The sequence below is a fragment of the Scyliorhinus canicula genome, chromosome 2 (assembly GCF_902713615.1).
Source record: "Scyliorhinus canicula chromosome 2, sScyCan1.1, whole genome shotgun sequence".
NCBI lineage: Eukaryota > Metazoa > Chordata > Chondrichthyes > Carcharhiniformes > Scyliorhinidae > Scyliorhinus > Scyliorhinus canicula.
This window is the reverse complement of record NC_052147.1, coordinates 236,512,823-236,539,892: the sequence shown is the minus strand read 5'-3', so window position 1 is coordinate 236,539,892 and position 27,070 is coordinate 236,512,823.

Genomic DNA, 27,070 nt, shown 5'->3' with positions numbered 1-27,070 from the left:
AGTCCCAAACAGGGCCCATATCCTATGAGGTTTCAATAGAAGGTAAGGTGCTGAAGAAACACCTAGACCAAATAAGGGCAGCGGAACCACACCTGGAGGCAGGCGAAGCAGGACCGCCTCAAGCTGGGATAGCCCAGACGGAAAGGATACCCACAGCCCAGCCCCGAGCAATTTCTCCAGACCCCGTCATCCAGTCATCAGAGTCGGAGATGGACACACTCGACGAGGCCGCCGCGACACCTCTCCTTGAGGAGGAGGAAGAACAACTTCCAAGGAGGTCGTCAAGGAAAAGACGGGCACCTATAAGGTACACCCCGCCCACCTCGGCGAACGACCCGGCGGACGACACAGAGGCGACAGACCCAGACATGAGGAGCAGGAAGAAGCTCAGAGGAATGCCAGCTGGCAGGAATTCCTCGGACCTTGGGGGGGAGGGGTGTAATGAACTCCAATTGGCTTTGTTGGTTGGCCAATTGGAGTATGAGCTCCCTCAATGATAGCTCATTGAGGGGGCCCATATAATCACCTGTGTAGGCTTTGTGAGCCAGTCTTGAGTTGACTGGACTTCTAGCAGCACTGTTTGTAGCTGCTCCTGTAATATCGTTATTGTAAATAAATATTGGTGTGGTGACGGAACTCCTGCCTCCCGTGGATTACTACACCTTCCTTACACCTCATGCTGCATGGCACTGTTAAGATCAAAGACTCAATCATCTACATTTGATCATGCTGTGATACATTAATACACCATCACATGGCGCCAGACATTTTCTAAAATTTAATTGCATTTACAATCATTAGTTTAAAAAATAGTCCGAAACTCTACACATGAATAGACCCTTAAAAAAAAATCTAATTTGCTTTAAAATAGTGATTGATTTTGTAAGTGACCTTTTCTTAATTAAGTATAATGTGAAAATTAACAATCTGAAACATTCTGAAACTTGTTGCTATGCACAGTGCTCAGATATTAGAGTTAATTTCAAAAAAATGTGGTACTCTATTTCTGAATAACTTCATTGCTGGCAGAGCTGTGAAGATGAATATTCTGGAGTTTTGCATTATTGCCTTTTGAGATTTTATGTAGAATATTCTTTCAAAAGATTAAATGAATGGACAAGTGTTCTTGATAAGGTAGATTGTAAATGGTCTGTAGAAGATGTGACACTGATGGGTAAAATACCCTTTCATTCAATCACTATGGTAATTAACATTTTTTACTCCATTTATGAAAAATGGGTGTTTAATATGCACCATGTCTTCCTACATTAGGAGTTATTAATTAAGCACTTTTTACAGATTTAACTTGGTACTGGCGTCAATCATGTTCTTTGTAATGACCTTTGACCCAGAAGTAGTACAGTAAGGAAAATGTGTAATGTCTGTGGACTTTGTAATTGCTTTCTACAATATTTGAAAAGGACTTTTGAGTGTTTGCATCAATAGCAAAGTTTTCAACTGGTCCATGTGACCTGGATGTGTCCTCTCTGTCTCACTGAGAGTGAGTGCAAACAAAGAGTGCAAAGTTCACTGACCTGGTGAACCTTGACCTGGAATTAATATACCCAGAGGTGCAGTGCTGCCAGAGCGTACCAAAACGCTGATTTGGCACGTTTGATTTCAAGCAGAGCAGTAGATTCAGTGCGGCCCACCAATATTCGATATTCAAGTGACTGATATTTGAAAAATGGTGTCAAGCTGCTCAGGTCCTATCACGGGCTGATTCCTTCCTGAATTTGCTGATAGGCTCACAATTGGGAAGGTATGTATTGAAGGTAAGATTCAAAGCCCAAAGCACGAGAAAGCTGGTGTGGCATGCAGGGCCCAGGTGAAGCAGATGGAGCAGCGATGTGGGGATTCTGGAGAGGCAGACGGAGCAGCGATGTGGGGTTCAGGAGAGGCAGATGGAGCAGCAATGTGGGGATTCTGGAGAGGCAGATGGAGCAGCAGTGTGGGGTCTGCGAGAGGCAGATGAAGCAGTGATGTGGGGGTTCTGGAGAGGCAGACGGAGCAGCGATGTGGGATTCAGGAGAGGCAGATGGAGCAGCAATGTGGGGATTCTGGAGAGGCAGATGGAGCAGCAGTGTGGGGTCTGCGAGAGGCAGATGGAGCAGTGATGTGGGGGTTCTGGAGAGGCAGATGGAGCAATGACGTGGGGACCCAGGAGAGGCAGATGCAGCGTTGTGGGGGCCCAGGAGAGGCAGATGGAGAAGCAGTGTGGGGCCCAGGAGAGGCAGATGGAGCAGCAGTGTGGGGGCCCAGGAGAGGCAGATGGAGCAGCGGTGTAGAGCCCAGGAGAGACAGATGGAGCAGCATTGAGGGGATACAGGAGAGGCAGATGGAGCAGCAGTGTGGGGCCCAGGAGAGACAGATGGAGCAGCGGTGTAGAGCCCAGGAGAGGCAGATGGAGCAGCAGTGTGGGGGCCCAGGAGAGACAGATGGAGCAGCAGTGTGGGGCCCTGGAGAGGCAGATGGAGCAGCATTGAGGGGATACAGGAGAGGCAGATGGAGCAGCAGTGTGGGGATACAGGAGAAGCAGATGGAGCAGCAGTGTGGGGATACAGGAGAAGCAGATGGAGCAGCAGTGTGGGGCCCAGGAGAAGCAGATGGAGCAGCAGTGTGGGGATACAGGAGAGGCAGATGGAGCAGCAGTGTGGGGATACAGGAGAGGCAGATGGAGCAGCAGTGTGGGGCCCAGGAGAGGCAGATGGAGCAGCAGTGTGGGGCCCAGGAGAGGCAGATGGAGCAGCAGTGTGGGGGCCCAGGAGAAGCAGATGGAGCAGCAGTGTGGGGATACAGGAGAGGCAGATGGAGCAGCAGTGTGGGGCCCAGGAGAGGCAGATGGAGCAGCAGTGTGGAGGCCCAGGAGAGGCAGATGGAGCAGCAGTGTGGGGATACAGGAGAGGCAGATGGAGCAGCAGTGTGGGGATACAGGAGAGGCAGATGGAGCAGCAGTGTGGGGATACAGGAGAGGCAGATGGAGCAGCAGTGTGGGGCCCAGGAGAGGCAGATGGAGCAGCAGTGTGGGGCCCAGGAGAGGCAGATGGAGCAGCAGTGTGGAGGCCCAGGAGAGGCAGATGGAGCAGCAGTGTGGGGATACAGGAGAGGCAGATGGAGCAGCAGTGTGGGGATACAGGAGAGGCAGATGGAGCAGCGGTGTAGAGCCCAGGAGAGGCAGATGGAGCAGCAGTGTGGGGATACAGGAGAGGCAGATGGAGCAGCAGTGTGGTGATACAGGAGAGGCAGATGGAGCAGCAGTGTGGTGATACAGGAGAGGCAGATGGAGCAGCAGTTTGGGGGCCCAGGAGAGGCAGATGGAGCAGCAGTGTGGGGGCCCAGGAGAGGCAGATGGAGCAGCAGTGTGGTGATACAGGAGAGGCAGATGGAGCAGCAGTGTGGGGCCCAGGAGAGGCAGATGGAGCAGCAGTGTGGGGATACAGGAGAGGCAGATGGAGCAGCAGTGTGGGGATACAGGAGAGGCAGATGGAGCAGCAGTGTGGGGATACAGGAGAGGCAGATGGAGCAGCAGTGTGGGGATACAGGAGAGGCAGATGGAGCAGCAGTGTGGGGGCCCAGGAGAGGCAGATGGAGCAGCGGTGTAGAGCCCAGGAGAGGCAGATAGAGCAGCAGTGTGGTGATACAGGAGAGGCAGATGGAGCAGCAGTGTGGGGCCCAGGAGAGGCAGATGGAGCAGCAGTGTGGTGATACAGGAGAGGCAGATGGAGCAGCAGTGTGGGGATACAGGAGAGGCAGATGGAGCAGCAGTGTGGGGCCCAGGAGAGGCAGATGGAGCAGCAGTGTGGGGCCCAGGAGAGGCAGATGGAGCAGCAGTGTGGGGCCCAGGAGAGGCAGATGGAGCAGCAGTGTGGGGATACAGGAGAGGCAGATGGAGCAGCAGTGTGGGGCCCAGGAGAGGCACATGGAGCAGCAGTGTGGGGATACAGGAGAGGCAGATGGAGCAGCAGTGAGGGGATACAGGAGAGGCAGATGGAGCAGCAGTGTGGGGCCCAGGAGAGGCAGATGGAGCAGCAGTGTGGGGATACAGGAGAGGCAGATGGAGCAGCAGTGTGGGGATACAGGAGAGGCAGATGGAGCAGCAGTGTGGGGATACAGGAGAGGCAGATGGAGCAGCAGTGTGGGGGCCCAGGAGAGGCAGATGGAGCAGCGGTGTAGAGCCCAGGAGAGGCAGATGGAGCAGCAGTGTGGGGATACAGGAGAGGCAGATGGAGCAGCAGTGTGGGGCCCAGGAGAGGCAGATGGAGCAGCAGTGTGGGGCCCAGGAGAGACAGATGGAGCAGCAGTGTGGGGATACAGGAGAGGCAGATGGAGCAGCGATGTGGGGATACAGGAGAAGCAGATGGAGCAGCGGTGTGGGGGCCCAGGAGAGGCAGATGGAGCAGCGGTGTAGAGCCCAGGAGAGGCAGATGGAGCAGCAGTGTGGGGATACAGGAGAGGCAGATGGAGCAGCAGTGTGGGGATACAGGAGAAGCAGATGGAGCAGCAGTGTGGGGGCCCAGGAGAGGCAGATGGAGCAGCGGTGTAGAGCCCAGGAGAGGCAGATGGAGCAGCAGTGTGGGGATACAGGAGAGGCAGATGGAGCAGCAGTGTGGGGGCCCAGGAGAGGCAGATGGAGCAGCGGTGTGGGGATACAGGAGAGGCAGATGGAGCAGCGGTGTAGAGCCCAGGAGAGACAGATGGAGCAGCGGTGTAGAGCCCAGGAGAGGCAGATGGAGCAGCAGTGTGGGGCCCAGGAGAAGCAGATGGAGCAGCAGTGTGGGGCCCAGGAGAAGCAGATGGAGCAGCAGTGTGGGGCCCAGGAGAAGCAGATGGAGCAGCAGTGTGGGGCCCAGGAGAGGCAGATGGAGCAGCGGTGTAGAGCCCAGGAGAGGCAGATGGAGCAGCAGTGTGGGGATACAGGAGAGGCAGATGGAGCAGCGATGTGAGGCCCAGGAGAAGCAGATGGAGCAGCAGTGTGGGGCCCAAGAGAGGCAGATGGAGCAGCGGTGTCGAGCCCAGGAGAGGCAGATTGAGCAGCGGTGTCGAGCCCAGGACAGGCAGATGGAGCATCATTGTGGGGATACAGGAGAGGCAGATGGAGCAGCAGTGTGGGGTATAGGTGAGGCAACTGTAGCAACTGGTCCCAGGCAAGGCAGCTGGAGCAGTGGAGCCCACAGGAGTCTGAGTGAGTGACCGGAGACTGTGAGAGTGTGTGTGTGGATGGTGGGAAGGGCAATGTGAGGGGATAGGAGGAGAGAAGGTGTGAGGGGGTTACAGGAGAGAGACTTGTGGGAGCAAGAGAGCGTGTAGGAGGGGGAGAAGGTTTGAGGGGATCAGGTGGAGAACAGCTTCCGAAGCCAAAATCACGCCGGTTTGATGCCAAATCACGATTCCCCGTCACCTCCAAAACAGCGTCAAAGCAATGCGGACTGTGCCTATTTTAAAAACCGTTTGCATATCTTTAATAGACCCACCCACGATTCTCTGCAACCGATGGGCCGAGTTCCCGACAGCGCGATCCACGTGTGCTTTTAAAAATTGTGAACCTGGCATGGTGGCTGCTGAGTGAGAGAGAGAGGAGGTAGGACATGGAAAGGAGCAACTGTGGGCTGCTGGGCCGGACATTGGCTGTGCTGTCTGGGGTGGGCGGGGGCCCTGCCACGGCAGGGAGAGGGTGTGTGGGGGGGGGGGGGCGGGGGGAAACAGGCGGAGTGGCCAGAGTGACCCCCCAATGGGACTGGGGCAGTATCCAAACACGGACCGCCATTACGGTGGCCATCTTTGTGCGCACCGACTGACCAGCCACCTTGGCCCCTGGTTCTGACCTGTGTCATTAACTGTATGGGTGCCTCCAACACTGCACTCCCCCGCCACAGCGCCCACTCGGCTGCCAGCTACTGGCAGACCACCCAGGGCAACAGCCAGGGTAGCCTCTGGCATCAGAAGCGGGTGCCAGGGCCAGATGCCCCCACAGTGCCAGCCACCGATGCCCAGGGGTGCGAGGATTGTGGGGGGGGGGGGAGAAAGAGATGCGGGGGCAGATCCCACAGTACCAACTGGGGCCACCATGTAGCCCGGTGGTCCTGGTTGCGCACGGGGGTATGCACCACTCTAATATGTCGATCTTTCACCCCCTGTAGACAATGGGTATTGGAATTCAACCAGCAATGGTGGCCTTCCTGCTAGTCGGCGTAGCTATACGAGATGCCTGTGGCTGTACGAACTGGAGCTGCTCCAGGAGGAGGAGGAAGCTGCAGCAGCGGAGCGGGCAGCAGCAGAGCATGCAGCAGGGAGACAGGTGGCAGCCGCCTGGGATGGAGAGCCAGCGGCCCAACAGGCAGAGGTGCGAAGGGGGCGCTGCATGAGGCCTCATGTGCATCAGCACCGCCTGACATTCATATAATAATTATAATTATTCGAGGACCTACTGGACCAGGCATGCCACCGAAGACCTGAGCAAGGAGACAGAGCGACACATCTGCCAGATGATGGCATACCTGGCACCGTGGAGGACACCCGCTCCCAAGGTGACGATCGCCTGGAACGCTTACACCACAGGGTCCTCCCAGGTGCTGAGTGGGGACCTTTCAGGGATCTCGCAGACCTCAGTGCATTACTACATCTACACCATCACGGAGGCCCTATATGCCCAGGTGGATCAATACATCCATTTCAATGTGGACCGTGCCCACCAGGATGCCTGAGCAGCGGGGCTTGCTGCCATCGCCGGGATGCCCCGGGTCCAGGGGGCAATCGACAGGATTCATGTAGCCCTATGGGCACCTGCAGATAACAGGCTGTTCCACACCAACCAAAAGGGGTTCCACTCGCTGAATATTCAGCTGGCGTGTGACCATCAGCTGCGCATCATATACCTCTGCGCCTGATACCCGGGCAGTGTGCACGAAAAGGGGATCAGGGGTTATGAGGAGAAGGTAGGAGAATGGGGATGAGAAAATATTAGCCGTGATTGATTGGCGGAGCAGACTCGATGGGCCAAGTGGCCTAATTCTGCTCCAATGTCTTATGGTCTTATGATGCCTTCATCCTGGCACATTCAGTGATTCCTGACATGTTCGAAAGGACCAACCCCTCTCCTCCGCCCCCCCAGATTGAGGGGTTGGCTTGTGGGTGACAGGGGTTATCCACTGCGGCCATGGCTGATGACACCTATCCGGGCACCACAGACCGACGCAGAGACCCGCTATAACAATGCCCATGCAGCGACCAGGAATGTGATCGAGTGGTACTTTGACCTCCTGTAGATGTGATGTGATATCATAAAACAAGCGTCACCTTGCTGACCTTTCAAGACTCTTTGTCTCATCACTCATACCATTATCTTGTCCTTTGATGGAACATTAAAAGGTCGGAGGAGACTTGTTCCTTCCTGACCTTATCTCGTCTTATTTAGACTGCCTTGAGTTGATCAACTTCAAGAGATTGGCAGTGAATTTCATGACTATAACCCGCCGGGTTGACTAGGATGGTTGGGTCACGGATTATTTGATTGGATTTTTAAGGCCTTTATTCTACTACTACTAATACTGCTAGGGATAGGATTGCTTGGCTGCTTGTGTAAATGCATTTTCAATCAAATCAAAGATATGCCCATTTGACCAGTTGGCATGATATGACAAAAGGAGGGAATGTGATGTTGTACGAAATAAGTAATGGCATGATGGGAAAACTGGTCAACTACTTGGTACAATGTAAGAAAAGCTGACTTTGCATGACTTAAAGCCTGAATAAGATTGGAGAAGGTCAAGCCGTTCCGAAATGCCTGACCTCCGCAACTTCTGATAAGGCTAACTCGTCATAACCCAAAGCAGTCCTGGAAGGTCAGCAAGGTGACGCCTGTTTTATGATATTGCTTATGTTTATACTTCTGATTGAATTCCTGACTAAGCTGTAGTCACGTAATCCTGATTCTGATAATGTATAAATACTGAGCTGATTCTCTGTGAAAGCGCGAACTTAGGAAGGAATCAGCAGTAATACTAACTGCTCTCTGCCCTCAAGTTTCAGCCATTACTGCATGCAGTCTGTTCGTAAATAAAGTCTTGTTATTTTTCCATAACGAGCGTTGTTGAATCTTTCTACCACAGTCCAGAAGCGGGAAAAATATTGACTTCTACAGATGCGGCTCAGGTGCCTGGATCGTTTTGGAGGGGCCCTCCAGCATGATGCTGGGAGGGTCATATGCATTGTGGCGGTCTGCTGCGAACTCCACAACATTGCGCAGCAGAGGGGCAATGTGCTGGCAAGGACAACAAAGTCCAGGCCTCATCCGACTAGGAGGATGCAGGGGAGGGGGAGGATGGGCAGGACATGGAGTCCAGGCAAGCAGGGGAGGCCGCACAACGTGCGCGCGAGGGCCAACGTGCACGGTTCGCTCTGATCGCCTCCAGGTTCATTGACTAGGAGGGGGGTAGAGGGGGGGGGGACTGGCCAGGGACATCCTAAACCCACACACCCTCACTTCCCACCCCGACCACCTCCTGCCTGTACACACTCCGTGACACATACCTGCTGCATTATGGGGTGGGGACACTGGGTTGGCAGTAACACTGGGTCTGGTTCATGGGATGGAGGATGCTAACAACCCGCTCTGTGATGAGCTCTGGTGCTCCCCATTATCTGACAACGTCTGACTCCTGCCCATGGTAGCACCTTCCACCTGGGTGCGAGCTGGCCATTCCATCACACGGTCCCATTGAATCCCTGGGGTGGTGGTGGTGGTGTTGTTCGGGGTGGGGTGGGAGGAGGAGGGGAGGGGGGAGCACGGGCCAACCACAGGGCATGCACCATTTCTCACCCCCCCCAGCCCAGACTAGCTTACTCCTCACACCCATCAGACAAAGCACCGAGACAGGTTGTAACAGTGGGAACAGATGTTTATTGCAAACAAATATAACCCATTTGTGCCCTAGCCCCTATAACTAAACTGTGCCCTAAACACATGCCAAATCAACTGGTGTCTAACTTTCTGGCCTGACGGGCCTTAACACTAGGTCTACGTGGATCCCCAGAAAATACAGCAGAAGTTGAGGCGGACTGATGTGACTCCTGCCTTGCTATCTGGGTGGGTGTCTTCTGGGGCAATTGGGCCTGGAATGGCCCGGCTGCTGCTCTGGTGTACCAGATAACGTGGTGATGTCCTGTTCTGCCCTTTGCCCACCACATACACCAGAGACAGGAGGGGGGGAGGGAGTAGGAGGTGCTGCGGTGTTTCGCGCACCCCCCATGGCAGTCACTGGCACGGGCCCCATCACCTACTCCTCCCTCGGGGTGCCTGATGGCCCCCGAGCTACTTCATGGGACGGGGGTGCAAGCAGGGTGGCATCCTGTGGTTCTCCCACTACCTGGAGCTGCCAGTCCTGGAGGCCTGCTCTGGTCTCGACCAGGGTCCGCATGCTCGCAGCCATGGAGCACAGGAAGTGGACCATCTCTGTCTGGGACTGCACCACATCATGCTGAGACTGTGTTACCACCTTCTAGGTTTGAGTCACATCAGCCAGTAACTGTGCTATCTCCCTCTGTGTCTGAGCCACATTGGCCAGCGCATGACCAATGCCGCCGATGTTCGCAGCTATGGCCTGCTGTGACTGGGCCATGCTCAGGAGCGCCGCTGCAATGTCCAGTTGGCTCTGGCACATGGCTGCCTGTGAGGCGGCAGCCCTGTCCTGGGCCTTGGCCAGCGCCTGCACATAATGTCCCAGGCCTTGAACATGCTGATCCATGGCCGTAACCGTTGCTCCCAATGCCTCCACCGCGGGTGGCTCCCGTGCAGTGTTGGCCTGGATGGTGCGCATTGTCGACACCACCTCCAGCTCCTGCACATGGTTGGATTCCTCCAACTGCACCTGCAGGTACAGGATGCTTAACGACAACACCTCATGCAGTCCCTAGCTCTGCAACTACATCTCCATTATCGTTGGGACTGTCTGTTCCAGACGCCTGTCTGGACGGCAGCTAGTGCCTTGGTTCGGACTGCCCTCCGACCGTCCGCCCCCTTGGGTGAACATAGAACATAGAACATACAGTGCAGAAGAAGGCCATTCTGCCCATCGAGTCTGCACCGACCCACTTAAGCCTTCACTTCCACCCTATCCCCGTAACCTAATAACCCCTCCTAACCTTTTTGGTCACTAAGGGCAATTTATCATGGCCAATCCACCTAACCTGCATGTCTTTGGACTGTGGGAGGAAACCGGAGCACCCGGAGGAAACCCACGCAGACACGGGGAGAACGTGCAGACTCCGCACAGACAGTGATCCAGCGGGGAATCGAACCTGTGACCCTGGCGCTGTGAAGCCACAGTGCTATCCACTTGTGCTACCATGCTGCCCTACCCCCATCTGCTGTACCAGGTCAACTGTGTGGTGAGCACCAGAGAGTGTCCCAGTAGCCTCTTCACTAACATGCCCAACCGAGGTCAGTGTCTCTGGGATGGTGGAGGGTGTTGGAGAAAGCTGTGATGGGAAATCATTATTACCCTCCAACCCGAGCTTCAGGGTTTCCTGAGTTTCGGGTGGAGGGTTGGTGTCTGAGCTGCTCTCAGCGTCACTGCTCGGCTCACGGAGGGACTCCGGCTGTGGCACTGGCTGGGGGCGGGGGATGCCTGATAGACCCGCCTCATTTACAGCAGATCCTGCAAGACACAAGACAAAATGCATGATTAGACGGCGGGCTGGGGGGGCGAGTGGGTGTGGGAGGGAGGGGGGGGGTTATGATGTAGGGTGAGGGTGGTCTGGGGGTGAGGATGGTGTAGGGTGAGGGTAGTGTGGGGGTGAGGGTGGGGTTTCAACACACATGTCATGGGGAACAGCAACTCAGCTGGGTCTGACTTCTGTGCTCATGGCCGCACTCCACCTTGGCGACCTCCCATTCCTCCGCCCCAATCCTCTGCCTATGGGGAGCTAGCAGCCACGCAGTGTAGAGCCCCCGGCTATACCTGCGGATACGGCCACAAAATGGCTGGGTCCATGGCCGTGCATGCTCACAGCGGTGGCCCCGCCGTACAACATGGCGCTGCCCGTGCGCGGACCCGGCCTGCCAAAAACTGCCCCCCTCGCCACCCCGGGACCACCCACCAGTCCCCCCAACCCCGCTGAGCCCCCCACCCCCTCCCCAACTGTGGCGATGCTGGACACAATCCGCAGCTGCCACGCAAGGCCCCCGAAAGTTGTGAGGAAACGCGGCCCACGCCATCGGGGACTCGGCCCATCGGGGGCGGAGCATTGGGGTAGGGCCTCAGGTGAGGTCCTGAGGACATCCCGACGGTGTACCCTTATTCCTCGAGTACACTGTTTTTGAGGAGGCGGAGCATCGTAAAAACAGCGGCGCCCTCAATTCCAGCATAAAAACGCATTCTCCGGCTGATCGCTGAATGCGATTTCGCCGTTGGCAATCGGAGAATCCAGCCTTTAGTCGCAGAAATGGAGAATCAGACCCAGTATCATTTACAAATGATGGAATTTTTAACCATCACAAATAACGTAACAGAATAAGTTTGGAACCAAAGCAGTGCAGTATTTCATGGGGAAAGTGATGTCCCTTGGAACAAAGAGAATGAAGCCGTTCAAGATGTCAGACAAAAAGGAGCAAGTGCGGTGAATAAAACCCACAAAATCAGTAAAAAGTGTGCAAATGTTGAAATGCTCTCAGAGTGGTGGGAAAACCCTGCACAAGCAGGAAGCATGCCGACCAGGCAACAGAATCCCACAACTGTGGAAAGTTATGACATTTTAAAAACATCTGCTGATCTAAAATATATGTAGCTCACAGGAAGAATGAGAAAATAGCAAGACCAAATCAAATTCAAGAATTGAAGGAGCCATAGAGAAAAAACAAATAACCTTTCTAAGAGAGGTTAACAAAACAGCAAATGATTATTGGAGCATTAAATTAGAAGTTGATGATCATCCCACAGAATTCCCGCTAGATACTGGTGCGGGTGTTTCATTATTATCTGATGATGTGGAGATACCGGTATTCGATTGGGGTGGGCACAGTAAGAAGTCTTATAACTGTGGTGAGATAACCACTGTAGTTATGTGTACTGCAGTAGGGGGATGTATGCCTGTACCTGTAATACAGGTTCCTCCGGTCAGCCCCTGCCGGCTAGCTCCGCCCACAGGGAGCTTATGTATAAATGTATGAGAGCTGCTCAGACCCTCAGTCTACAGTTGCGGATGGAGGGACAACATCGTACAGCAATAAAGCCTCTATTGTACTAGTCTCTCGGCTTTGAGTATAATTGTTAGCGCCACAATTTATTGCTGTACGATTTCCCAGTCACCATGGACATCAGAGTCAAGCCTGACCGTCTGCAGCTGGATCCACATTCGCCTCACGCCAGAAAAGACTTTGATCACTGGCTTGCAGTCTTCGAGGCCTACATCTCTTCAGCACACCCTCCCCCGACGGAGGCTCAGAAAAAGCAACTCCTGTACTCCAGACTTAGCTCCAGCGTCTTTCCGCTCATTCGAGATGCGACCGACTACACCGCAGCTATGGAACTGCTCAAGGAGAATTATGCACCATCGACGAACACCCTGTTTGCGAGGCATCAACTTTCTACTCGCGTCCAGCAGCCGGGTGAGTTGATTGAGGACTTCTGGAGGGCCCTTATACCTCTGGTACGAGACTGCGACTGCCGGGCCCTCACAGCCGCGGAACATTCGGATTTACTCATGCGCGATGCCTTCGTTACCGGCATTGCATCGGACCCCATCCGGCAACGACTGCTGGAAGGGGTCGCCCCCGACCTCGCGGCCGCAAAGGCCCTGGCGCTCTCCATGACGGCCGCCTCCCGTAGTGCGCACACTTACTCCGCTAGCCACTTGGCCCACCCGTCCTACCCCTCGTGGACTCCGCAAACGGCTCCCCAGGCCCATCCGTCCCACCCCTTGTGGACCCCGCAAACGGCCCCCCCCAGCAGCCGCCCCCGCGCACTATGCCTGCGCTGCCCGTGCACCGCACCCCCTGGGGGTCCCCACTGTTACTTCTGCGGCCAACAGAAGCACCCTCGCCAACACTGTCCGGCCCGCACAGCGACCTGCAAAGCTTGTGGAAAGAAAGGCCACTTTGCAGCGGTGTGTCAGTCCCGGACGGTCGCCGCTATCGCGCCGCCGGTCCCCACGCCTCAGCCGCTCCCTCAATGGGCCCCGCCGTCCGCTTCCCCCGACCCCACGTGCAATCAGTGGGTGCCGCCATCTTTTGCCGCCCCCGCCACGTGCGCCCCATGGGCGCCGCCATCTTCATCCACCACAGCCATGTGCGTTCCATGGGCGCCGCCATTTTGTTCCGACCCCATAACGTGCGCTCCATGGACGCCGCCATTTTACCCACAGGTACTGCGGATGCCGCCATCTCGTCTCCAGGGGCCGCCATCACGGGACACGGGTCGCTACCGCTCCTCGTCGGACTCATCTGACTCAACCGCCGACCAACCACTGCTCGCCTCCGTTACGCTCGACCAGTCCCGTCCTCGCAACCTGGCACCCTCTTCCACATCGGTGCTGGTCAACGGCCATGTGACCTCCTGCCTCATCGACTCCTGGAGCACCGAGAGCTTTGTCAACCCGGACACGGTAAGGCGCTATTCCCTTGCGATCCATCCTGCCGACCGGCAGATCTCCCTTGCCTCCGGTTCCCACTCTGTCCCGATCCGGGGTTTCTGCCTGGTTAAACTCACTGTACAGGGTGTGGAATTCGACCGTTTCCGTCTGTACATTCTCCCCGACCTCTGCACTTCACTCCTACTAGGCCTGGATTTCCAGTGCAATCTCCAGAGCCTCACCCTCAAATTCAGTGGACCCCTACCTCCCCTCACCGTTTGCGGCCTCGCGACCCTCAAGGTCGAGCCCCCCTCCCTCTTTGCCAATCTGACTGTGGATTGCAAGCCCGTCGCCACCAGGAGCAGACGGTACAGCACCCAGGACAAGGCCTTCATCAGGTCCGAAGTCCAGCGGCTGCTTCGGGAGGGTATCATCGAGGCCAGCAACAGCCCTTGGAGAGCCCAGGTGGTAGTGGTTAAGACCGGGGAGAAGCACAGGATGGTCGTGGACTACAGCCAGACCATCAACCGGTACACGCAGCTCGACGCGTACCCCCTCCCCCGCATTTCTGATATGGTCAATCAGATTGCACAGTACCGGGTCTTCTCTACTATTGACCTGAAATCCGCCTACCACCAGCTCCCCATCCGTAAATCGGACCGTCCCTACACTGCCTTTGAGGCGGACGGTCGTCTGTACCAATTTCTGAGGGTTCCCTTCGGCGTCACGAATGGGGTCTCGGTCTTTCAGCGAGAAATGGACCGAATGGTTGACCGGTACGGATTGCAGGCCACCTTCCCGTACCTCGACAATGTCACCATCTGCGGCCATGACCAGCAGGACCATGATGCCAACCTTTATAAATTCCTCCACACCGCATCTCTCCTTAATCTCACGTACAACAAGGAGAAATGCGTGTTCCGCACAGACCGCTTAGCCATCCTTGGCTACGTAGTCCAAAACGGACTACTGGGGCCCGATCCCGACCGCATGCGCCCCCTCATGGAGCTCCCAATTCCCCACTGCCCCAAGGCCCTCAAACGCTGCCTTGGGTTTTTCTCTTATTATGCCCAGTGGGTCCCGCAATACGCAGACAAGGCCCGGCCACTTATCCAGTCCACACATTTTCCCCTCTCGGCCGAGGCACAACAGGCCTTCGCCTGCATTCGATCTGACATAGCCAGGGCGGGGATGCACGCCGTAGACGAGACTCTGCCTTTCCAAGTAGAGAGCGACGCTTCAGATGTCGCCCTTGCCGCCACGCTGAATCAGGCCGGCAGACCCGTGGCATTCTTTTCACGCACCCTCCATGCCTCCGAAATTCGGCATTCCTCTGTCGAAAAGGAAGCCCAGGCAATCGTTGAAGCGGTGCGGCACTGGAGGCATTACCTGGCCGGCAGGAGATTCACTCTCCTCACTGACCAACGGTCGGTAGCCTTCATGTTCAACAACACGCAGCGGGGCAAGATCAAGAATGACAAAATCTTGCGGTGGAGAATCGAGCTCTCCACCTTTAACTACGAGATCTTGTATCGCCCCGGCAAGCTCAACGAGCCCCCAGACGCCCTCTCCCGAGGTACATGTGCCAGTGCACAAGTGAACCAGCTCCGTGCCTTGCACGACAGCCTTTGCCATCCGGGGGTCACCCGCTTGTACCATCTGATCAAAGCCCGCAATCTGCCCTACTCCGTCGAGGAAGTACGGACAGTCACCAGAGACTGCCAGATCTGTACGGAGGGCAAGCCGCACTTCTACCGGCCAGATCGCGCGCGCCTGGTGAAAGCATCCCGCCCCTTTGAACGCCTCAGCGTGGACTTCAAAGGGCCCCTTCCCTCTACCGACCGCAACACCTACATCCTTAGTGTGGTCGATGAATTTTCTAGGTTCCCCTTTGCCATCCCATGCCCAGATATGACGTCTGCCACCGTCATCAAGGCCCTGGATTCCATTTTCGCCCTGTTCGGTTTCCCCGACTATATCCACAGTGACAGGGGATCCTCATTCATGAGCGATGAGCTGCGTCAGTTCCTGCTCAGCAGGGGTATCGCCTCCAGCAGGACAACCAGCTACAACCCCCGTGGAAACGGGCAGGTAGAGAGGGAGAACGGGACGGTATGGAGGGCCGTCCAGCTGGCCCTACGGTCCAGGAACCTCCCAGCCGATCGCTGGCAGTAGGTCCTCCCTGACGCGCTCCATTCCATTCGGTCGCTACTGTGCACCGCAACTAACAGTACACCCCATGAACGTGTTTTTGCCTTCCCTAGGAAGTCCACATCCGGAGTGTCGCTCCCGACTTGGCTCACGACTCCGGGCCCAGTCCTTCTCCGTAGGCATGTACGGCACCACAAGGCGGAACCCCTGGTGGACAAAGTACGCCTTCTCCACGCCAACCCTCAGTATGCCTACGTGGAATTCCCCGACGGCCGCCAGGACACAGTCTCGCTCCGGGACCTGGCTCCCTCAGGTGCCGATCCCATGCCCACACCCCTTCCTGCGCCAACCCCAGCGCCCCCCTATTCGTCCCCATCAGGTCCATCCCTCATCCCCCTGCCCACCCTGGAGGACATGGAAGATTTCGGCTTGCTCTCGGAGTCATCCCGCCAGCAGCCAGCACCAACACCGACAGCACCTGCACCATCGGGGCCATCACCGCCTGTGCCGACGTCACCACCACAGCTACGCCGATCACAGCGGAACGTCCGACCACCGATTCGGCTCAACCTGTAACTTGCTAACCGGATGGACTCTTGATTTTCCTTGTTGGACCCTCTTGTAAATAGCATCCTTTGTATTAGAGTTACATGTCACCCCCGCCGGACTCATTTTTACAGGGGGTGAATGTGGTGAGATAACCACTGTAGTTATGTGTACTGCAGTAGGGGGATGTATGCCTGTACCTGTAATACAGGTTCCTCCGGTCAGCCCCTGCCGGCTACCTCCGCCCACAGGGAGCTTATGTATAAATGTATGAGAGCTGCTCAGACCCTCAGTCTACAGTTGCGGATGGAGGGACAACATCGTACAGCAATAAAGCCTCTATTGTACTAGTCTCTCGGCTTTGAGTATAATTGTTAGCGCCACAATAACACCAGATTAAAGTCCAACAGCTTTGTTTCGAATCATTAGCTTTCAGAGCGCAGCTCCTTCATCAGGTGATGAAGTGAAATCAATCCTCCATCCATTGCAAGGTCCAGGAGGGATGACACAGAAATTAAGAGGGCAACATTTGACGGTGGCTATGGAGTGAGTAGTCGCACATTTGGCAGCTCCTGCTCAATGTGCATTTTAAAAATCTTTTCCCATTCTTAGTGTGGAAGTTTGGATGGAAAAAAGTGTAGGAATGCCAGCAGAAAGTGAGACTTCACTGGGGTGGCTGGTGGATAGATCCATGGACCAGGAGGGGGTCGAGAAGGAGGGAGCTGGTGGAGCAGGAGAACCTTTGTGCACGACAGTTCAAGATGGCGGAGGGTAAAGGGCCAGTCCGCCCGCCCAGTGATCAACGGAGCAGCTGGTGGACTTCTTAAATGAGAAGTTCAGCCGGCAGAGAAGGAAAGCCTAGGTGGACCTAGCCATGGTGGTAGAGCTGCTTAAAGTGGGGATCGATCGTGATGAGCAGAGGCTGGAGTCCTACAGCCAGGCGACCCAGAAAGTCGCCGATCACCGATTCTGGGGCCTCACGGTAGCATGGTGGTTAGCATCAATGCTTCACAGCTCCAGGGTCCCAGGTCCGATTCCCGGCTGGGTCACTGTCTGTGTGGAGTCTGCATGTCCTCCCCGTGTGTGCGTGGGTTTCCTCCGGGTGCTCCGGTTTCCTCCCACAGTCCAAAGATGTGCGGGTTAGGTGGATTGGCCATGCTAAATTGCCCGTAGTGTAAGGTTAATGGGGGGATTGTTGGGTTACGGGTATACGGGTTACGTGGGTTTAAGTAGGGTGATCATTGCTCGGCACAACATCGAGGGCCGAAGGGCCTGTTCTGTGCTGTACTGTTCTATGTTCTAAAGTGCAGGAGATGATGCACGAGGAGCAGTTCACCTCATTGATGGCTGAGATGGAAGTGATGCTAGAGACCCAAAAGCAACTGAAGGAGAAGATGGAGGATCTGGAGAACCGCTCCAAAAGACAAAACGTGCGGATCGTGGGGATGCCCGAAGGTACTGAAGGAACTGATGTCGGCACACATATGGCCAAGATATAGGAAACGCTGATGGGGCAGGTGGTCAACCGAGCGCGCACAGGGCATTGATGAGGAGGCCACAGGTGGGAAAGGTGCCGAGGGCAATGGTGGTGCACCACTTTGTGGACCAGGAGGAGATTCTGCAATGGGCAAGGCAGACGAGGATGTGCACCTCGGAAGGGAACACCTGCCCTACCTATCCTTTCCTCACCCTTGTCTGGTTCCCTATCTTTAAATGCATCTCTTATAAAAAAGCCACGTTCACCTTCAGGCTCCTCAGGTGCGTGAACACGTGACCGTTTGACCGGCCCATTCAATCCCTCATGTTCCACGTGACCAGCCTGCGTTGATCTTGGACTTTGTATGGGTGGGGTAGACCCGTGGGTCAATAGGGTGTTTTGGAGTGGGGGCAAGGAGGTGGGGGGGGGGGGGGGGTGGTTTGGCGTTGCCGAAAATAATGGGCAGCTAACATTGCTGTGGCTAGGAAATGGGTAATGGGGGGAGGTCAGTGTGGGGGAGGGGTCAGTATGGGGGCGGATGGAGGCGCCTTCTTGCAGGGCGTGTTTAGGGGCATTGTTGACGGCACCTCTGCCGTTCTCGCTGTCCAGGTACTCCGCGAGCCCAGTGGTGCTGTCGGCCTTGAGGGTATGGGGGCGTGGAGGCAGCATTTGAGACTGAAGGGTGCCTCAGTGTGGGCACCGATTTGTGATAACCGTACATTTGCACCGGGGGGGGGGGGGGGGGGGGGGGGCTGGATGCGAGGTTTCTGGGGTGGTGGCTGATGAGGATTGAGCGGTTTGTGAATCTGTTCATCGGGTGCAGCTTTGCGAGTTTAGAAGACCTGAAGGAGGAATATCAGCTGCCCAGGGGGAAATGTTTTAGGTACTTACAGCTCCGGGATTTAGTGAGGAGTGAAGTGCTGTCTTTTTCCAGGTTGCCGCCCTTTGGGTCGCATGATAAGGTGCTGTTGAGGTAGGGAGTAGGGGAGGGGAAGGTGACCAAGGTTTACAAGGAGCTGATGGACTAGGAGGAAGCCCCGATAGAACATGTGAAATGGAAGTGGGAAGAGGAGCTGAGGAGTGGGGGAGATGGTAGTGGAGGCTGGGTCGTGAGAGAAGGCTCTGTGGAGGGTGAATGCATACTCGTCGCATGCAAGACTCAGCCTTATTCAATTCAAAGTAGTTCACAGGGCACATATGATGGTGGCAAAGATGAGTAGGTTCTCTGAGAGAGTAAAGGATAGGTGTGGACGGTGCGCACAGGGAGGCCTGCAAACCATGTCCACATGTTGTGGGCGTGCCCAAAACTGAGAGGTTTCTGGCAGGGGTTTGCGGACGTAATGTCCGAGGTGTTGGGGGTAAAGGTGGTCCCGAGCCCAGACAGAGGTAGTGATATTTGGGGTGTCAGAAGACCCAGGAGTCCAGGGGGCGAGAGAGGCCCATGTCTTGGCCTTTGCCTCCCTGATAGCCCGGAGATGGATTTTGCTTGGGTGGAGGGACTTGGAGCAGCTGAAAGCAGGGTGTGGGTGAATGACCTGGCGGAATTTCTGAGGTTGTAAAAGATCAAGTTTACCTTGAGGGGGTCGGTTGATGGGTTCGCCCGGAAGTAGAAGCCATTTATTGACTTCTTTACGGAGGATTGATGTGTCAGTAGAGGGTAAAGGCGGGCGTGGGGGTAAGGGTGTTAAAAATGGGGGAGGCAGGCCGGGAAGAGGGAAAGGGCAGGGGGTGTGTGGGTGCTGGTTATTTACTGTTTTGTACAATTTTGCTTCTGCTCTTTTTGTTTTGTTTGTTGTTTATATAAATGCCTTAATATAATATTTAAAAAAAGGAAAAGCTGAAGATAGAATGTCATGCAACTCTAAGGGCAGATGCTAAGCCTGAATGTCTCCTCACAGTAAGGAGATCCCTCAGTCACTCTTCAAGCAAACTCAAGAACGAGATTGAGCTTAATTAAAAAGGGTAATCGTTCCAGTAACAATCCTGACACAGTGGGTATTCTGGAATGGTCACAGTACCAAACCCGAATGGTTCAATTAGAAACTGCCTGGAATTGACTCAATTAAACAAGTTAATAGAGCACGAGATCCACCTGATGGTGTCAGTGAATGAAAATCTTGCCAAATTAGCAAAGAATACCCTCTTCACAAAACTGGATGTGAACAGTGGCTTTTGGCAGTTGCCTCTGGACAAAAAATTCAGATGGTCAATCCAATTTTTCAACCCATTTGGTTGTTATTGTTTTAATAGGTTACCATTTAGAATAGGTTCTACACCTGAGATATTCCAAAGGATGATGTCTCAGATCCTGGAAGGCATGGAAGGTGTAATATGCCATTTGGACCACATTGGACCAATGAACATGGTTCATTGAGGGAAGAACATGACATGAATGAGAACAGTCCTCAAAGTTCTACAAGAGGCAGGTTTGACATAAACAACAAATGCGCATTTGAAAAGCCTATAATACAACTTGAAATGAAAATGAAAATCGCTTATTGTCACGAGTAGGCTTCAATGAAGTTACTGTGAAAAGCCCCTAGTCGCCACATTACGGCGCCTGTCCGGGGAGGCTGGTACGGGAATCAAACCGTGCTGCTGGCCTGCTTGGTCTGCTTTAAAAGCCAGCGATTTAGCTGAGTGAGCTAAACCAACTTTTAGCGTACATTGTGCAAGATTCAGGAATTATGGCCAACTTGAAGAAATCCAAGGCCATTAGAGAATCATTACAGAAGAACAAAAATTCATCGAGATGGTGAACCATATGGACATTTTCCTACCAAACTTGGCGGAAACCATTATGACATCTGTAGCAGTGGTGCTGGAATGTGGACCAGCAAAATGCTTTTGACAGGATCAAAAATGTAATTCTGCCAGAGATTCCAGTGCTCCGAGATCCAGGGTTGTCAACAATTGTGGCAGTGGACACACCATCTCCAAGCTTGGATGCAGTATTGTTTCAAGTTCAAAAATTGGACAAAGAAGGCCAGTTAATTATGCCTCAACATCTCTCATGGACACAAAGAGATATGCAATGTTTGAGAAAGAAGCAATAGCAGCCACAAAAAGAACTTCTCTGATTATGTCATTGGATTATGGTTTAAATCGAAACTGACCTCAAACTTTTGATTACTCTTCTTAACCTAAAAGTTACTCTTCTTAACTTACTTCGAATTCAATGAGACTCATGAAATACAATTCAGTTTCTGAATACATTGAAGAGAAGTATCAGCTGAGAGCCGTTGCATTATCAAGAATACCAGTGGAAATAGTCAGACGGTAGATTGAAATATTATTAAGAAAGTGGAAGCTTATTCTTCGCTGATTAATAAAAACTTGCAACAGCAAGCACAAAAACAGGATGACAAACATATTAAGTAAATAAACGTTGCCAGAATGGATGGCTAGATTATGCTCCTAGCGACCCAATACTTTGCCAATACTTTGAACAGAGAAAACATCTCACAATCATTGATAGTTTTTTAGTTTTCAATGACATATTAATCATCCCTAAAACACCCCGACTGGACATTCTCCAAAAAAATCCATCCGAGGTGCTACCTGGCCTGCTGAGTATTTCCAGCATTTTCAGTTCATACTTTAAATTTCTAGCATCTGGAGTACTTGGCTCTCTTATTATTCTTCATGCTGGGAGACTGATAAAGAAGGCAAATGCACATGTGGTGCATGGTAACTTGATAAGGTGGATTCAAAATTGACTTAGCTGTAGGAGACAGACGGCTGCTTTAGTGACCGGAAGTGTCCAGTGGCGTATCACAGAGATCTGTGCTGGGTCCCCTATTGTTTGTCATTTATATAAAGAACATAGATGACCATGTGAGGGGTAGGATCAGTAAGATTGCGGATGACACAAAGATTGGCCGGGTGGTTAACAGTGAGGTTGAGTGTCTTGGGTAACAGGAAGTTGTAGACGGGATGGTCAAATGGGCAGAAAAATGCCAGGTGGAATTTAACCCTGAAAAGTGTGAGGTGATACATTTTCGAAGGAGTAATGTGACAAGGAAGTTTTCAATAAATGGCCTGACACTGGGAAGTTCCAAGGAAGAAAGGGACCTTGGCATGTTTGTCGATAGATCTCTGAAGGCAGTAGGATAGGTTAAATAGGATGGTGAAAAAGGCATATGGTACACTTGCCTTTATAAATCAATGCATAGATTATAAAAGCCGGGAAGTCGTATTGGAGTTGTATAGAACTTTGGTGGGGCCACAGCTGGAGTACTGTGCGCAGTTCTGGTTGCCACATTATAGGAAGTGTATGATTGTACTGGAGGGAGTGCAGAGGCGATTCACCAGGATGTTGCCTGGAATGGAACATTTAAGTTATGAAGAGAGTTTGGATAGGCCTGGGTTGCTTTTGCTGGAACAGAGAAGACTGAGGGGCGACCTGATCGAGGTGTACAAGATTATGAGGGGCATGGACAGGATGAATAGGGAGCAGCTGTTCCCCATAGTTGAAGGGCTAGTTACGAGGGGGCACAAATTCAAGGTGAAGGGCAGGAGGGTTAGGGTGGATTTGAGGAAAAACCTTTTTACCCAGAGAGTGGTGGGGTCTGGAACACCTCCTGGGAGGTTGGTATAGGCGGGTTGCCTCACCTCCTTTAAAAAGTACCTTGATGAGCACTTGGCATGTCATAATATTTAAGGCTTTGGGCCAAGTGCTGGCAAATGGGATTAGGTAGGCAGGTCCGGTGTTTTTCATGCATCGGTGCAGACTCGATGGGCCGAAGGGCCTCTTCTGCACTATATTATTCAGTGATACTGCGACCTGCAAGTGCGGTTAGTTTTAATTTAAAATCAGAAAATATTTATCACTCAACGGAAAGTGTAATTTTTCTGTTAACAAAACCAGCTTGTACGGATTGCAGTAGCTATCTGAATTGGTTGGTGTCAATTTACTGGAAGCTTTTGCCATTTGGAAGGGAAACCAGGAGTCACGCGCTCAGAGTACATCACTGTTAGTTCTAGATATTTTCATTTGTACATAAGATTGCTGTTTGTGGTACTTGTGAGGTACAAATCTTTTGGATATTGCTGTCCATATATTGCATCTAGCCAGGTTCAAAGAAACAGAGTTAATTGTATAATATGAATGATCAGATTATTTGCAAATGTCTGACAAAGCTATGGCTATAAAGTGTATCATACTGAAATACGAGCTTTCAATGAGCTTTATAAATAAAGGCATAGAGTACAAAAGCCAAGACGTTTTGCTAAACCTATCTTTTTTTTGTTCTGTCATGGGATGGGCCTCACCGCCAAGGCCAACATTTCATGCACATTCTTAACACAGTGGCTTGCTAGGCCATTTCAGAGGACAGTTAAGACCATGAAAAAGTCATCCACATTTCTGTGGGTCTGGAATCACATGCAGGCCAGACTGGGTTAGGATGGCAGATTTTGTCCTCTAGAGGATATTAGTGAACTAGATGGGGTTTTAACAACAGTTGATAATCGATTCATGGTCACTATTCTTGAAATTAGCTTTATATTCCAGATTTCTTAATTTAAATTCCACCAACTGCCATGTGGGATTCGAAGCTGTGTCCCCAGAGCATTAGGCCGTTCCTCTGGATCAAAATAGTTCAGCCCCATTGTTATGTTGTTCCCAATTCTGGGAACCCAAAGTATGTGAGGGGTAGGGATAACGGGGACTGGGGGGAGGTGGAATAAGGGCCCAGAAACAGGAGATGAATGAGAGCCCATGAATTCTCTCCCTGGTCTTGGCAGAGCTGGGACCTCACCACCTCCTCTTGATTGAGTGTGGGGCAGGAAGACTTCTGAGTGGCTTTCCCACCTAGTTGACAACTGAGGTCCTTAAGTGGGCAATTAACGCTGCATGTAGCAATGTGAGGAGAGGAACTCGGTCAGCTGTAATATTGGTCAGACTTAGTCAGGAATAGAACTGTGGTTTATACAGCCAAATTTTGATGGTTTTCATCAGAGAGAGCAGGCACACTGCCTGCTGGCTCCCATTACAATGCCTGTCAGCATGGAAGGTTGGTGTGCAGGGCACAATGTCAAATTGTTTTCTGAAACTTGGCCAGCTTATCCGAGCCCACAAGGTTGGAAAGAATGTGCCGTGTGAAAAATATAATTTGTTGTTCAAAAATTACTGAAGAAAAATGAAAACTAAGAAAATAGTGTCATTTACATGTAGGTTATAATTCAGAAATCCTTAATTGTAAACAGCATTCTCAGCAGTATGCTGAAAGCTGAAATCAATAAAGGCATTGCCAAAGCTGCAGTTGTTATGTCCACGCTGAGTATGAGAATATGGAACAAAAGCAACCTACTTAGAACACCAAACTGTGAGTCTACCAAGTCTGCGACCTCAGCGCACTCCTCTACTGCAGAGACTCTATATTCTTAGCACCCCATGGCAGGAGATGCCTATCAACCCAGAAGTCCTGGAGTGTGCCAATTACATCAACATTCAAACAATGTCTGCGCGGGATCAACCATGTTCATTACATGGATGTACCCAAAGACTTTCTGTGTGGTGAATTGTCCACTGGGTCATTACCCTTGGGCATCCATACCTCTGCTACAAACTCCACTGCAAGGAGATCTGCAAGTGAGATATGAAGATGGTGGACATTGACATTGACAACTGGAAGACAGTTGATGATGGTCATGACTGCTGGAGTCTGACTGATTGGAGGGATGTTGGAAGAAAGAGAAACAGAAAGCACAGAAGCCTGAGAAGAGGGCCCAGAACAAACAGAGACCAGCAATCCTGCACCTTCTCAGTCTTCTGTCTTCCTCTGCAGCAAATTCGAGGGAGAGTGCCATGAAAAAGTGGGGCTCCTGAGCCACATCAGGCAATGCTGGGTTGACTACCATGGAGCAGACCATTGTCTCACAGGATGGAAAGCTGCCAAGGCAAATTGTAAACATGAATATAAATCAATGTTGGTTTTCATGGTATGCCCATTACTTTTGTTAGGCAAGAACATTATGGGTTACAGAAGCAAGGCAGTAAAATGGAGTTGAGGTAGAGACCAGCCATGATTTACTTGAATGGCTAGAACAGGCTCGGGGGGCCTGCAATAGCTCAGCTCCAGGTTTCAGAGCTTGAGAAGGAGCTTGTTCCACTATGGCACATCCACAATTTTGAGAACTCTATGTAGCATGTTTATGGATTTGGTCACCCCACACCTTAAGAGTATACAAAGAGAGAGGGAATGGATTACCATCAGGCAGTAAAGAAGAAACAGGCAGGTCATAAAGGAGTCCTCTGATTGCATCTGACCCTCCAACCAGTATTCAGTTCTGAGGGCGCTGAAAATGATGGTATAGCTGAGGAGTACAGCCGGAGCCGAGTCCATGGCAACCGGGTGGCTCAGTTGTATTGGAGGTGAGGTCACAAAGAAGACTAGAAGAGCAATAATGATAGGAAATTCAAGAGTTAATGGAATAGACGGTATTTCTGTGATGTGAATCCAGGACGTATGTTGCCTCCTTGGTGCCAGAGTTAAGAATGTCACTGAATGACTGCTCAATACCCTGAGCAGGGGGAGTGAACAGCCAGTGGTTGTGGTCCACATTGGTACTAAGGATGTGGGTAGAAAGGGGAATGTGGTCCTGGGAGCTAGGTAGGAAATTGGCAAACAAAACCTGAAAAGTAGTAATCTCTGGATTATTCCCTGTATCATGTACAAGTTCGTATCGAATTAAAACCTGTTGTTGCCCTATGATGTATTTTCTTTTTCTTTTCATTTCATGCACTAAATGATTTGTTTGAGCTGCTCACAGAAAAATATTTTTCACTGTACCTCGGTACACGTGACAATAAACAAATCCAATCCAAATCCAGAAGGATAGAGCAGATGAATACATGTATGGAGAGATGGTGCAAGAGGAACGGCTTTAGATCCTTGGATGTGGGGATCAGTTCTAAAGGAGATAGGACCTGTATAGACTGAATGGGTTACACATAGCCAGGATCAATTTCCTTGTGGGGCAATTTGTTAGTACTGTTTGGAAGGTTTATACTAACATGGCAGGGGTGTGAGAACCAGGAGGTAATATTAGAGAGGGATGGCAAGATGTAAAGAATATTGGGAAAGATGGTGTTAGGGTATGTCATAATATCCACTCATGTATATAATGAGATGTAGACAGGCAGTGATTGACACACAGGATGACCAATGAACACACACCACAGAACAACCAATCACCAGACAGGACACCACCACTATAAAACCCATAGGGCATCAAGACTCTCCCTCTCTCAGGACCCAGCTACTGAGACAGTCAGAGTGCACAAGTTAGTCAGCACTATTATCATGCGGTAGCTAGTAAGTCTGGTCAAGCCAGTAAGAGGTCATCAGTTGGATTAGTAGAGTGTCAACCCACAGCTGAACATGTACAGCAGTCCATAGTTAAATAAAACAGCGTTGGATCATCTCCTGTGTCAGACGTTTGTTTCTAGCTTCCCTGCATGTGGTTGCAGCCAACGTCAAACCAACCTGTCTAACACATCAGGGTAGGAAATAGTAAGGTGGGCAGCTTAAGAGGGACAGTAATAAAGTCCAAATTAGAGTTACAATACATGTATATGAATGCACGGAGTTTAATAAATAATAGTGAGCTGCAAATTGGAGATTTTTGCTAATTATAAGAGCCTATAAATGTACATAAATATATATATATAGGCTCCATAATCACCAGGCACCTGTCACTTGATGCTGAAATCAACACCTGAATAACGAAAGCTGCAGTTGTTATCTACAAGCTGAGTAAGAGTGTGTGGAACAACAGCAACCTGACTGAGACCAAACTGCAAGACTGCTAAACTTATATCCTCAGTGCACTCCACTACTGTAGTAAAAAAGATCTGGACAACATATACTCGGCAGGAGAAAAGGTTGAACAGTTGCCACCTTTGCTGTCACAGATGTATCCTTGGCATCTCTTGGCAGGACAACTTTATCCAATAGTTTCCCTACCACTGATGTGAGACTCACTGGTTTGTAATTCTCCAGTTTATCTCTACCAGCCTTCTTCAAAAGTGGAACATGAGCTGTCCTCCAATCCTCTGGCACCTCCCCTGTGGCCAGATAGGAAATAAAAATGTGGGTCAGAACCCCTGTAATTTCCTCTTTTGCCTGCCACAGCAGCTTGGGAGACCAGCTTGGGCAACTGATCCAGACCAGGAGATTTGTCCACTTTTAAAGCTGCCAAAACCTCCAATATCTCCTCGCTCCCTGTGTCAAACTGTTCAAGAATGTCACAGTCCCTCTCCCCGAATTCTGTACCTGCATCCTCCTTCTGAATGAAGACAGATGTGAAGTACTCGTTTATCACCCT